The sequence below is a fragment of the Protopterus annectens genome, chromosome 16.part0 (genome assembly GCF_019279795.1).
Source record: "Protopterus annectens isolate FY-2018-M chromosome 16.part0, PAN1.0, whole genome shotgun sequence".
Taxonomy (NCBI): domain Eukaryota; kingdom Metazoa; phylum Chordata; order Ceratodontiformes; family Protopteridae; genus Protopterus; species Protopterus annectens.
Window position 1 is genome coordinate 11,487,030 of NC_056750.1, and position 14,337 is coordinate 11,501,366.

A 14,337-nucleotide genomic window follows, 5' to 3' on the forward strand; every position below is an offset into this window, starting at 1 on the left:
CAGAAAACCTGATAGATATTACCGGGTTCCTAATCCTACTGCGAGTCCTGAGACCATTTCACAGGGACCCAAGGGCATTAAGGCTACTACTGCCAAAAATCCTACCCCCTCTGATAGAGATTCCAGGGCCCTGCATAGATGTGGTAAGAAGGTATACACCTCTGCAGCCTTGGCCATCAGGGCCTTAAATTGCCAGTTTTATATGTTAAAGCATCAGCAGCATATTATTGGATTACTTAAACAGAAAATGATGTTGATTCCTGATTGTGCTGAAAATAAGGATTTACAGAATTTAATGCATTCTGCTGAACGGGCAGCCATGTTGGTGCAGCGGTTAGCGTTGCCGCCTCACAGAAAAAGGTTCTCCGGTTCGATTCTCTGATGGGGTGCCTTCTGTGTGGAGTCTGCATGTCCTCCCTATGGTCGCGTGGGTTTCCTCCGGTTTCCTTCCACATCCCAAAGACATGCAGTAGGTGGATTGGACACTCTAATTTGGCCCTAGGTGTGAGTGTGTGCATGTGTGTGCCTTCCGTGGAAGGTTGGGCGCCGGGCTGGCAACTCGACACCATAAAACTCCACTGCCAATCATGAGCGGGCAGATGATCCGCTGTGGCGACCCCTAACCGGGAAAAGCCGAAAGAAGAAGAAGAATGCATTCTGCTGAACAGATTGGAAAACATACTTTGCAATGTGGTTTTGATTCACTAGAGGCATCTTGCAGGGTTGCTGTCACCGGGTCTGTAATTAGAAGACATGCTTGGTTTAAGGAGCAATCTTTGTCAGATCATGTTAAAACTAAATTGCTGGATGCTCCCTTAATTCAGGACTGCCTTTTTGGTGTCAAAGCAGAAGAAGTTCTTAAAAAGATGGAGGAAAAAGCTAAATCTATGCAAACTGTTAAAGATTTCTTACAAATGCAGCCTCCTAGATTTAGTAGGCATTGGCCCTCAAAAAATTGGTCCTTTCCTGCCTCTTCCAGGCCATCTCAGTTCTAACCCAGAACCAGCAGAACAACCAGGCTTCAGTCCCAGGGTACACACAGGACTAAGCAGTGGGGGGCTCCCACTTCCAAATCAGGAAGTAGTAAGACTCCCCCCTATGGTAAGCTGTCTCAATGACTTAACTTTAAATCTTCCAAGCACTTCTTAACTGACTGCTCCTTTAGGGGGAAAGATTTCTCTGCAAGCAAAAAACTGGGAACTCATTACCCAGGACAAATGTGTTTTAAACATAGTTTCCCAAGGATACAGATTTCACTTCCACACATTACCAACCCCAAATAGTTGGCCAGGTCTACCCCCAAATCAGTGGGCAGAGGCTCAAAAGCAAGTACTCTCTCTCTCTTAAGATTAAAGGCTATTCAGACTGTACCAGAAGAGGAAAAGGGACAAGATTTCTACTCAAGACTTTTCCTGGTATCCAGAAAAGACAACTCATGGCGTCCAATCCTGGACCTGTCTATCCTAAACACCTTTTTGGTGATTCCAAAATTCACGATGCTAACTGTTCACCAGTTGATTCCCAAAGATGCCTTGCTGGCAACACTGGATTTAAAGGAAGTCTACCTGCACATCCCAATCATGAAATCTTGCAGAAAATACCTACGCTTCAAAGCAGGATGCATGCACCATCAGTTCTCTGCACTGCCCTTTAGCTTATCTACTGGGCCCAGGGTATTCACAAAGTGCCTAGTTCCAGTCATTGCATTTTGCAGGCAAAGAAATATTCAAATATACCCATACCTGGACGATTGTCTAATTCAGGCAGAAAGCCAGGATAAACTTTTGAATCATCTGGCATTTGTACAAAAGGTGTTAATTTGTCTGGGGTACACCATAAACAAAAAGAAATCACATCTGGTACCCTGTCAACAAATTATATTCCTGGGAGCAAGCTTGAACACAACTTCCCAGATGGCTTTCCTCATGCCAGAGGAACAAATTCATTCGAAAACTTACTTCAAACTAGTGGCCACAAAATCCCTGCTGTCTGCAAGACAAATACCGCAAGCCTTGGGGTTCATGGTCTCCTGCATTCTACTAATTCCATATGCAAGACTGCATAGGAGGAAACTACAATGGTATCTAAAAAGCCTATGGTGTCAACATTCTCAGGATCTAGAAGCAATGATTCCTATCATACCTTGTCTACGGTTGGAATTCCTTTGGTGGGCAGAGGCCTGCCACCAAAACAAGGGACTACCATTCACTCTACCCCCTGCCGTCCAAGCCCTAGCAACAGATGCATCAGACTATGCATGGGAGGCTTGCCTGGCAGGGAAATGCATTCAGGACAAATGGAACCCAAGTCAAATGTACCTGCATATCAATCAAAAAAAAAATGTTAGCTGTACAGACTGCTCTGACAGCCTTCAAGGACCACATTCTTCCAGGACAATTAATGGTAAAGACGGACAACATCACTGTTACGTGGTACATAAACAAGCAGGGGGGTACCCATTCTTACCACCTGTGCAGACTAGCCATGGCTCTGTGGAACACAGCCTTAAGCTACCAAGTGCATCTACAAGCTCAATTCTTGCCAGGAAAACTAAATACACTGGCAGACGAACTAAGCAGAAATCTCATGGACCCACATGAATGGAAACTGGAACCAAAGATTTTCAACATGTTGATCAACAAATGGGGGATCCCAGATATAGACTTGTTTGCCTCCCCCCAGAAATACCAATTGGACAACTTCTGCACAAGGACTCTCCACAAACAGGCTTGGAAAGTGGATGTTCTGTCCTTCAGCTGGAAATATCTGTCAGTTTCATAGCTTTCTGTAGCTTTAGGACACCTTAGGAAACCTTGTAAACTGCAATAGCCGGACATTTGAATAGGGTTACCACCTGTCCCACTTTGGGCAGTTGTGTCCTGACAAAAAATTGTCAAAGTGGCAAATGTCCTGAGATTTTAGGACAAAATTATTTCCTATATTTTATGTAATAGTTGCATAAAACAGTTATTCTGTATCTAAAATACCTAAATGTTATAAGAAACAGAATAAGCAACTAAAATGCTACAAGAATAAGCTTTTATTTAGGCAAAAAAGTTAAGTTCTATCCTTTGTACTCACCGTGGGTATGTGTTGGCCTGTAAAATCTGATGTTTGTACCAAAAATGTCCCACTTTGGCCATTTGAAAAGGTGGCAACCCTACATTTGAACAAGTAAGTAACCCTTGTAAAAATTCCCAAAATTGTATACTGTTGGTCTGTCTTTCCTGCTAAACATAAGTGAAATTACAGTGCTGAGTGCAAGTAACATTAAAATTAAAGTACTGAGTGCAAATAATGCAGTGCTGAGTGCAGATTTTAGGCCCTTACATTCAACTTATCTCTGGTGTGGTGCCTTGAGTCAATCAACATTGTAACCACTCCCACTGCCTTCTCTTTCCCCCACCCCCCTCTTTCCTCAAACAGGTTAAACTGCTACAATTCAGTACAGGCATCATTTTCAAATCTAGGTGCTTAGGATTTCCCTCTCTCTTCCCCCCTTGGCTGATCTGGTGTGACTTAGTGTAAGTTTCTTAATTGTATGGATCTTTTACTGTTTTTTGTGTAACTGAATGACCTGCTGCTAAATTCTGATTCTGCACAGACTGTTTTTTTTCAGAGGCTCTATAAGTAGCTAGTGACTTTACTGAATTTCTGTGGTAATATTTGTGTTTAAACTGAACCTGTACCTAGAGAAAGTGTATAATCAGAGCTCCTCCTTGCTGCATGTGTTTTTTAATGTTTAAATTGCACACACATTGAAGAAGTGCTTTTATGACTTGAATAACTTGGGCTAGCTATACCTGAAGTGCTTTTACTGGCAATTTTCCAGTTGTACAATTGTGAATAATTGATTTAGCTTTTGTGGTATATCTTTAAAATCTGGCAAGTGTTTATTTACTGCATTGCTCTCTTGCTTAGGTTTCTTAGCTATAAATCTTAGTTCACTCTGAAGTGTGCTACTGTACCCCCCCACCCCACCCCCCACCAAACCTGTCTGAATGCATTATTATATAATAACGGCCTGTTGTTGCCTTCATGCTTACCCTAGAATCTCTGTTTTTCTCTTTTCCTAGTTGAACTCTATAGTTCCCTACAAAACGGTGTCTACAGGACTGCAATCAGTTTCTCTCAACATTTAAACAGAGTAGGTTGCACACACAAAAAGCATTTGTTAAGCTTTCACTTACAGTGCTTTGTAATTAAGCAGGTCACCATATTGGTCAGCCATAGGGCTCTTTGTTTCTACTTGAGTGGTTGCCGCCTTCCCCTGTAACTGAAGTAAATTTGACTCTTACATTAAGAGCTGAAATACTTACCTTATAGCTTTAGGACACCTTAGGAAACCTTGTAAACTGCAATAGCCCCACTACGTTCACCCCCAGTATCTCTAAATTTATAGTACTATAACCACTCCCCCACTTTCTAGATCCTATCTGCTTTCATCTGGTATAATTCCACCCACCCCCATTCTAATACCTACATTTTAATAGCACCTATTAGCTTTCATCTGGCATTCTCCCATCCCCCTTCCAGTACCTTTACCTTACCACTCAATCTTCTGGTGTTGCATCACCAGGTAAAACAGTTCCTTAACTCACTAGCTGAATCACAGATAATGGTATACTCCTTTTTACTACCCCTCTTGTTCACACCATACATCCTTACCTTGTATGAAAACCAGCTTCTCATGGGATTTCAGGTCCCAAAAGGCCATACTATCACCCCAGCTGTAAATCCTTCCACCTTCAACCATACTTACAGTACCAGATCCTATCCAACATCTTGTTCAGTCTATCAACATCTCAACCCCAGGCACATTAGCTCTAGATCCAAACACTACTACAAACTAATAAACAAATTCCTGAAGTTCATCACCAAGTATAGACTCAACCTAATAGTTGGTGGTGATATTCACCCCAACTCTGGCCCACTCACTTCAGATACACATACCCCCTCTACTTGCAATCTAAGCTACAAACCTACAATTAATAGGCCAACTAACTCTCTCCTAGTCTGTCATCTCAATATTAGAAGCATTAATAAGAAGGTACATGACTTGCATGCACTTCTGGATGTCCACTCCCCTGAGATTATCTGTCCCCTGAGATTATCTGTTTATCTGAAACCTGGTTAAAACCTAACACTAAAGACAATGAAGTGTTACCACCTGGGTACAACATACACAGGCTGGATCGTGCTTCGAGGAAGGGGGGTGGGGTAGCTGTACTCTATAACTCGGGTGAGTTGAATGTCACCATAGATGTAATACAACCTCCTCAGATTAATAACTCAGAGATTCTTGCCACCAAATTGCAACTTAATAAAAATAAATGCATTAATATCATCTGTATGTACATTCCCCCAGGTAACAGTATATCTACATTTGAAGATATCTTGCACTGGCTATCATGTCACTACCCCCAAGAAACCCTACTACTTGGAGACTTTTAACATAGACTGGGGCACCTGTTCCTCAGAATCCCCAACCACCCATATTAACCTGCATGCATTTACACAAATCATATCCACCCCTACCAGGATAGGTAAACCCAACCAAAAAGAAAGTATACTTGACTGGGTACTCATAAACAGTCACCCCCAACTGTACACCTCTGGTACCCTCCTTAATGGCCTAAGCAATCACCTTCTCACATATGTAATTAAACACAAAACCATTAATTCCCAACAACCCTTACTCAGAAAGGTTAGAAACAATAAAAACTTTGACCCTGCCAAATTCCAACAAGAACTAAACTCATGTAATTGGTCTATTCTAAAACACCTCCCCTTAGAGGAAGCAGTAGCATACTTTAACAACAAATTCCTTGAGATCCTTGATTTGCATGCACCTGTTCGTTCAAAGAGAACCAAGGCAAAAACTGCACCATGGCTTTCTATAGAGTCTAAACTCAAAATTACCCTTAGAAACAAAGCATGGGCTTTATGGCGTTCTTCTAAAGACCCTCAAGATCACATTAAATACAGGCAATCCAGGAGCGAAACCAAAAAATCAATTTTACAAGACAAAAAACAATACTACTGTAATTTACAGACAGTAAATCAAAGTAACCCTCAGATGTTTTGGGCAGGTTTAAATAATCTACTACATCCTGGACAAACTTCAACCCCAATCCCTGCTGCTACTATTGATAAAACCCTGAAGATGTTTCTGATAGTTTTAACCAATTCTTTACTGAGACAATTCAAGCCCTAGCTAGCCAACTACCTCCTAGCTCCCCTGGTCCTGAAAGTAGCACCCCTAGAAACCTACTCGCGTTCAGCTTCCAACCAGTCGCCACTTCACTTATCCGTACCGTGATCAAAAAATTAAAACCCACTACACTTTCTGCTGATCAACTCCCTGCCGAGTACCTACAAAAATCAGCTGATGCTATTGCTTATCCCGTCTCAATACTAATCAATCGAACCATAGTAGAAGCTAAAATTCCCACCATCTGGAAAATATCGTATGTCATCCCACTTCACAAAAGGGGCAGCTCTACTGAATTCTCCAATTATAGGCCAATAGCTATACTCTCTCCACTTGCAAAGATTATGGAAAAATGTATTCATAGACAACTCATAGTTTCATAGTTTCATAGTAGTGTACTAGGCTATCTGCCCGGGGGCATTTATAAGCCTAGCCAACAGCGATGTGGCTTTACACCACCCCATACTATATAGTTGCGCCTCTCTAGTAGTGACACATGTGGGACCCCATTATTTAGTAAACTATACCTCTGTCTAGTAGTGACACTGAGGTGATTCCCGGGGTAAACTTGCGATCTCCCATCCATGCATCGAGATTTTTCTTGAACAGTGCCAATGAAGGGCTCTGTCTCACATGAACAGGGATTTTGTTCCAGAGTATGGGTAACCTCTGTGTTATGAATCTATCCCTCCAGCATGTCCTATTCAAATTTGTGCAGAGGTTGAAATCTTTAGTTCGTGTGGTTCTGGTGGATTTGGATTTTTTGAGATGGAGCATGTCCATCAATTCCTGGTTGGACATGGCCCTGTATGTTAGGCACAAATCACCTCTGAGCAGGCGGTATGCTACTGAATAGAGCTGGAGTTTCTTTAATCTAGCTGGATAAGGCACATGTTTGAGACCTATGATCCTCTTGGTGAGGTACTTCTGGGGTCTCTCCAGTTGCTGCATGTGCCAGGTGAGATACATCCCAAATGGAGCATTATATTCAATCATGGGCCTGACAAGGGAGGAATATAGAGGTACAATGACCTCCTTTGATCTGGATGAGAATCCCTTCATGATGAGATGGGCAAGGTAGAATGTCTTTCTGACCACTTTGGCAACATGGTTGTCAAAGGAGAGGTCACTGTCGACTTGAGTCCCCAGGTCTCTGATTACTTCTTCCGTATTCAGTGGGTTATTGTCTACGTGATAATTTGTGGGTACTTTGTTTTTCCCAAAGGGGATGACTATACATTTTTGGCGTTAAGTTTGAGGCCATGATTCCGGCACCAGTTGTCCGTTTCAGTGAGACCTTTCTGTAGGATGTGTGTGTCAGCGGGTGAATCAACTATGGCACCCAGTTTGCAGTCATCTGCAAACTTTGTCAGCCATAATCCTTCCATATTTGCTTTCACATCTGAGAAGTAAATGCCGAATAGGAGTGGACCCAAGACTGAGCCCTGTGGGACACCACTTGTGACTGGTTTTGAGTCTGACATGGCTCCAGCAGTTTTAACCTTATGGGTTCTGTTTTTTAGCCAGTTTGCTACCCATCTTGTGACATATGGATTTACATTTAGGCTGCTGAGCTTGTCAATGATGCCAGAGTGTGGTATCGTGTCAAAGGCCTTAGCCAAGTCCAAGTAGGCAGTGTGGACAGCCTTGCCCTCATCGATGGCACTAGTGACTGTCTCGAAGAAGTCAACCAGGTTTAAGAGGCAGGATCTGCCTTTTACAAATCCGAACTGTGTGGGATCAAGGGTCTGCAGATCCCCAATGTCGCCATTTATGAGTTCCATGATGATTCTTTCCATAGCCTTACAGACCAGGCTGGTCAAACTTATGGGGCGGTAGTTACCAGGGTCAGTAGAATTTCCCCCTTTGTGGAGTGGGACCACTGTTGCTGTGCGCCAGTGTTCAGTTACATATCCTGTAGTGAGGCTAAGATTGAATAGAGTTCTTAGGGGCGGGTTTAGTTCATCTTGAAGTTCACGCAACACGCAACCGGGGATACCATCGGGTCCCATAGATGCTGTGTTTTTTGCCTTGTTGAGTGCTGATTTCACCTGTGTGTCTGTGATGACAGGTAGGTTGCATTCAGCAGGGATAATTACTTCATCTTTAGGGGGTGAGGGAGGGGAGAAATGTGCACTGAACCTATCTGCCAGAATGTTGGCAATGTCAGTAGGGTCAGTGAATTTTTTGTCATTGTGTACTAGCTCAGAGCATATCTGAGAATTCCCTCCCAAGGTTCTGACATAATTGAAGAAGGCCTTGTGATTGTCTTTGGTATCCTTGGCAATCTTTTTCTCAAAGTTTGCTTTAGATGTTTTATGAGAGAACGTAGTTTTACTTGTGCTGATCAGGGAAGCCTTTCCCTTGTGGGATTTGGCTTTGTCCTGCAGTAGCTTCCTTCTTTGTTGTACAGTTTGTTTATAGCGGGGTCCACCAAACCGGGCGTTTTCCTTGGTGGAGAGGGTCTTGGTTTTAGTTGGGATTGCTTGATCCATGCATTCTTGAAGATGTCCGTAGAAGGCTTTTGTGAAGGATTCAGCATTTTGGGATGTGGTTTCCATTAACCCAGTAGGCTTAAAGGATATCATTTCTGACTTGAGGAGCACAAAGTCAGCTTTTGAAAAGTTTTTCACTGTAGTCTTTTGTTCTGGGGGTGGGGGTGGGATATGTACATCCAACGTGATCAGTTTATGATCAGATCTTACTAGTGAGGAGTTTATATCTGGTGCGGAGCATTTGGACCCCATGTTTGTGATAATCAGGTCAAGTATATTATCTCTCCTCGTAGGAGAAGTGACCAGTTGCTCCATAGCATTTGAGTTTATGAATTCCAGGAATCTTTGGGCTAGGGTGTTAGGGCTAGAATAGTGGGCCCAGTCTATGTTGGGGTAGTTGAAGTCACCCAATATGATGGTGTTTGGTGTGACATTCATATCCTCCAGTGTTTTCAGGAATGCTTGATGGGATTCCTGGGATTGGGAGGAGTTCTATAACATGCGACCAGTTGTATGGCAGTTTGCCTATGGTGAGTAAAACTTGTATGGTTTCTGATGCTTCATGGGTAGCCACCAATCGAGAGGTGTAGGTGTCCTTTATGAAAATGGACACTCCCCTCCTTTGTGGTTCGGCCTGGAACTTGAGGTCTAAAGCATGATATGAGGTATAGCCTGGTAGCTGGAGTGCTCTCAGGAGCCTTGAACCAGGTTTCGGTTACTGCACAGACATCGATGTTCTCCATACTGAGAAGTGCTTGAGTGCCTGCATCTTGAGATTTAGACTTCTGGCGTTGAGCAGCATTACCCTTAATTTTTTCCATTTTTGTTTTTATGGAGGTTGATTTGTCCTTTGAGCATTGCCTAAAAAGGCACTATGGGGTGGCAAGAGCCTTGGCCAGTATCCGGAAGCCCAGTGGTGACAGGTGCAAGCCATCCCTTGCGAAGCAACGTGGCTTGTCCAGCATATCATCCCAGGCTGACAGACATTGGATCCCCCTAGAATGACACCAGTGATTAAGCCAATTGTTAAAACTGATCATTTTGTCTTTGTACTGAGGCATCATTCTTGGTGAAGGCAGGATGCTGCTCAGGGTCAGGGTCATACCAGTCTGGGCTACATAATCGGAGAGCTCCTCAATGTCTCTTTTCATGTAGTCCAGGGAGGTACGTCTCAGGTCATTCACACCCGCATGGACAACGACTGAGTCATACTTGTACTTGCTTTGGAGTGACCTGAGTGCGTGTGTAATGTGGCGGATCCTAGCCCCCGATACCACTCGACATACTAGAATATTTTAAGGAGTGTTGTGCCTTTAAGGGAAGTGGGTATTCACAGGGGGTAGTGGATGCCTGTAGTGCTTACTTTAGGGTAAGAGTGCTTGTTTTATTATGAGTGCTTGCTAAGGATAGAAGTTCCGAAAACAAGTGCTAATATATACAGCTAAATAGACTGAGTAGAGCTTCTAAGGGAAAAATTGAAGAGCAGACTTGGCGGAGCCAGAAATAGTTTAAACCTGTATAAAATAGTTTACACCTGTATAACCGCTGCTGCGCTAGGCGCCCGACCGCGCAAAACGCCCTGAGGCGGATTTTTATACAGGGAACTTGAAAAGAGCTAGAAATGGTCCAAGGCAACCAATGAATTACAGCTCAAGTGCTGAGGTCACTTCCCCCAGGGACAGATAGGCTGCTCAAGGCTCCCCACTCCCACTGGTGAGCTCAGAAACTTCCTTCTATCCAAGTAAGGCAATGGCCAACACAGGAACTACACACAGCCCAGAATACAGCAAAGCCTGTATACTGGTCTTAACTAGTCGAGCAAAGGCGGGAAAACAAGGAGTATTTTTTTTTGTTTTTTGTTTTTTTTTAGGAAAGAACACAGAAATGCAGTTAGGCAAACAGAAAAATCGATTTACACAGGCTAGCACATTTTAGTGAGCAGCCTCAGCAATTAAATTAGCAAAAAAACAGTATTATTCGACCAGAGTCAACCAAAATGCTACTTTTAAGTGCAGATACTTTAGAATTCAGCAGATAGACACAAAAACAGTTATATCTTATTAAATGAAAGCCAGAGAGGACAATGCAGATAAAAAAAGCCAAAAAATACTTAAATCAGGAAAGTGGTCGCTTCTTTCAGTTGTCTGTTGCCAGGACCCCTCTGCAGGACCACGTGGAGCTCTGCTTGGGTATATAGCCAAAAAAAACGCCTTGAGGCGGATTTTTATACAGGGAACTTGAAAAGAGCTAGAAATGGTCCAAGGCAACCAATGAATTACAGCTCAAGTGCTGAGGTCACTTCCCCCAGGGACAGATAGGCTGCTCAAGGCTCCCCACTCCCACTGGTGAGCTCAGAAACTTCCTTCTATCCAAGTAAGGCAATGGCCAACACAGGAACTACACACAGCCCAGAATACAGCAAAGCCTGTATACTGGTCTTAACTAGTCGAGCAAAGGCGGAAAACAAGGAGTATTTTTTTTGTTTTTTTTTTAGGAAAGAACACAGAAATGCAGTTAGGCAAACAGAAAAATCGATTTACACAGGCTAGCACACTTTAGTGAGCAGCCTCAGCAATTAAATTAGCAAAAAAACAGTATTATTCGACCAGAGTCGACCAAAATGCTACTTTTAAGTGCAGATACTTTAGAATTCAGCAGATAGACACAAAAACAGTTATATCTTATTAAATGAAAGCCAGAGAGGACAATGCAGATAAAAAAAGCCAAAAAATACTTAAATCAGGAAAGTGGTCGCTTCTTTCAGTTCTCTGTTGCCAGGACCCTCTGCAGGACCACGTGGAGCTCTGCTTGGGTATATAGCCAAAACGCCCTGAGGCGGATTTTTATACAGGGAACTTGAAAAGAGCTAGAAATGGTCCAAGGCAACCAATGAATTACAGCTCAAGTGCTGAGGTCACTTCCCCAGGGACAGATAGGCTGCTCAAGGCTCCCCACTCCCACTGGTGAGCTCAGAAACTTCCTTCTATCCAAGTAAGGCAATGGCCAACACAGGAACTACACACAGCCCAGAATACAGCAAAGCCTGTATACTGGTCTTAACTAGTCGAGCAAAGGCGGAAAACAAGGAGTATTTTTTGTTTTTGTTTTTTAGGAAAGAACACAGAAATGCAGTTAGGCAAACAGAAAAATCGATTTACACAGGCTAGCACACTTTAGTGAGCAGCCTCAGCAATTAAATTAGCAAAAAAACAGTATTATTCGACCAGAGTCGACCAAAATGCTACTTTTATGTGCAGATACTTTAGAATTCAGCAGATAGACACAAAAACAGTTATATCTTGTTAAATGAAAGCCAGAGAGGACAATGCAGATAAAAAAAGCCAAAAAATACTTAAATCAGGAAAGTGGTCGCTTCTTTCAGTTCTCTGTTGCCAGGACCCCTCTGCAGGACCACGTGGAGCTCTGCTTGGGTATATATATACATGCACCACCTAATCCAAAATCGCCTTATGGCAGACACTCAGCATGGCTTCCGTCCTCATCACAGCACTACTTCAGCCCTCCTAGCCTTTACTAACACCATAAACCATAATCGCAATAATAATTATATATCCTCAGCCCTCTCTTTGGATCTTTCCAAGGCATTCGATATGGTTGATCACCAACTTTTAATCCACACCCTGCAAACATTCTGTCTAGATACTGGAGCCCCCTCCAGTGGTTTCAATCCTACCTGAATGGTCGACAGCAGGCTGTCCTCTGGCAGAACAAACTCTCTAACCTTCTACCTAACACCCTTGGAGTACCACAAGGCTCTATACTAGGGCCCTTGCTGTTCTTCATCTTCATTAACGACCTTTATACTGTCATCCCAAAAGTCAGCTGTATCCAATATACTGATGACTCTACTCTGATTTGCTCAGCCACATCTCCAGTAGAGTTATGGTCAGCTACCCAGACCACCTTTAATACAATAGAAAACTGGCTTTCTGAACATCGTCTGATCCTAAATCCCAAAAAACTAAAATGCTGTTATTTTCACCAACACGTAGGTCTACCGCTTTCACCTTTACCATAAATTCAAATGATGGCACAATAATCTCCCCTGACCCATCTACAAAACTATTAGGTGTCCTCATAGACAGTAATCTAAAATTTGACCTACATGTTAACCAAACTATCAAAACCATCAATAAAAAACTAGGGTCACTTTACAGAATAAAACCCTTCCTAACCCCTCCAGCTAAAATTGCCATAGCTCGCTCTCACCTTCTTTCAACCCTTCTGTATGCATCCCCTCTACTCTCGAATTTAAACAAGACTGTCCTTAACAAACTCTCAATTTGCTACAACCACATTGCCAGGTTTGCCACTGGGCTGCCTTTTAGGACACATCATTGCATCAATCTAAATCAGCTTGGGTGGCTTGAACTACCCAGCCTAATCTAGTATAACCAACTGATTATGGCCTATGAAATCCTCTATAATCCGGACAATACTCCTGCACTTAAAAATATTAAAAATATTATCACCCCCTATAACAATCCTAGACCGCTTCGATCCTCTAACAAACTACTAATTCAAACTAGCAAAATTAATAACACAGCCGGTGATTCTCTCTTTGCAAACTCTGTAAGTAGATCCTGGAACTCTCTTCCAGCTGATATTACCTTACTTTCCACCTTAGGTCAATTTAAAACTAGACTCAAACAACATTTGTCACTTAACTGGCTATGTCAGTGTATCAAGCCTGGCTAACTCTCTCTAGAATGTGTAAAAATCTATTAACCAGTTTACTGTGTAATTTAATTTAATCCTGACTTGTGCTCAGGATTAACTGTAACCTGTGGAACTAACTTGCTTATTTATGTAATCTCTGTAAATAGTCTGTTTGTAATATGTAATGCTGGTTTTATGTAATGCTGTATCTGCTTACCCTTGGAGCTTTTCTCCCCGGGCCTCCGCTGAAAATGGACATGCATCCAGTCAGACTATCCCGGTCGACAAATGTAAAATAAATAAAAATAAAGTTTATGCCTTTCCTCCTCTGCGTCTGGCAGGTAACCGTGACTTCTGTTGCTAGAGAAAGGTCAGCCTTTGTAATCCATTACGGATTGAATGAATTTGCTAGGATGCCTGTTGGAATGAAAAATGCCCCAGCAACTTTCCAGAAGCTGATAGACCGTATCTTGGTAGGAGCAGGGGAATATGTTCTAGCATACTTGGATGACATCGCTATTTACAGCCACTCCTGGCAAGAACATCTCCAACATTTGTGAGGGGGGTCTTGGATAGTTTTAGTAGGGCAGGATTAACCATTAAACCCATTAAGTGTCAAGTGGGTATGGCAGAGGCCACTTACTTAGGGCACAGAGTGGAAAGTGGTAAAATTAGGCCAGAACCTGTCAAGGTGGAAGCTATCCAAGCATGGCCAGTTCCAGCTACTAAGAAACAAAGTGAGAGCATTTCTAGGGACAGCGGGGTACTATAGGAAATTTGTGCCCAATTACAGTACCTTAGCTGCACCCCTTTCTGACCTAACTAGGAAGAATAAACTGGACAAGGTAGTGTGGACCACAGGTTGTGAATAGGCATTTCAAAAACTAAGAGAGATTTCGGGAGGACCCCTTGTGTTAGCCAGCCCAGACTACAATAAAGAATTTATTG

The 14,337-nt window shown here is 42.8% G+C and overlaps 1 protein-coding gene across 1 annotated transcript in view; it reads left to right on the forward strand.

The window, feature by feature from the left end:
* GTF3C4 (general transcription factor IIIC subunit 4) overlaps positions 1-14,337 on the forward strand; it is a 383,864-nt gene that overhangs the window by 312,879 nt on the left and 56,648 nt on the right. The window lies entirely within an intron of this gene.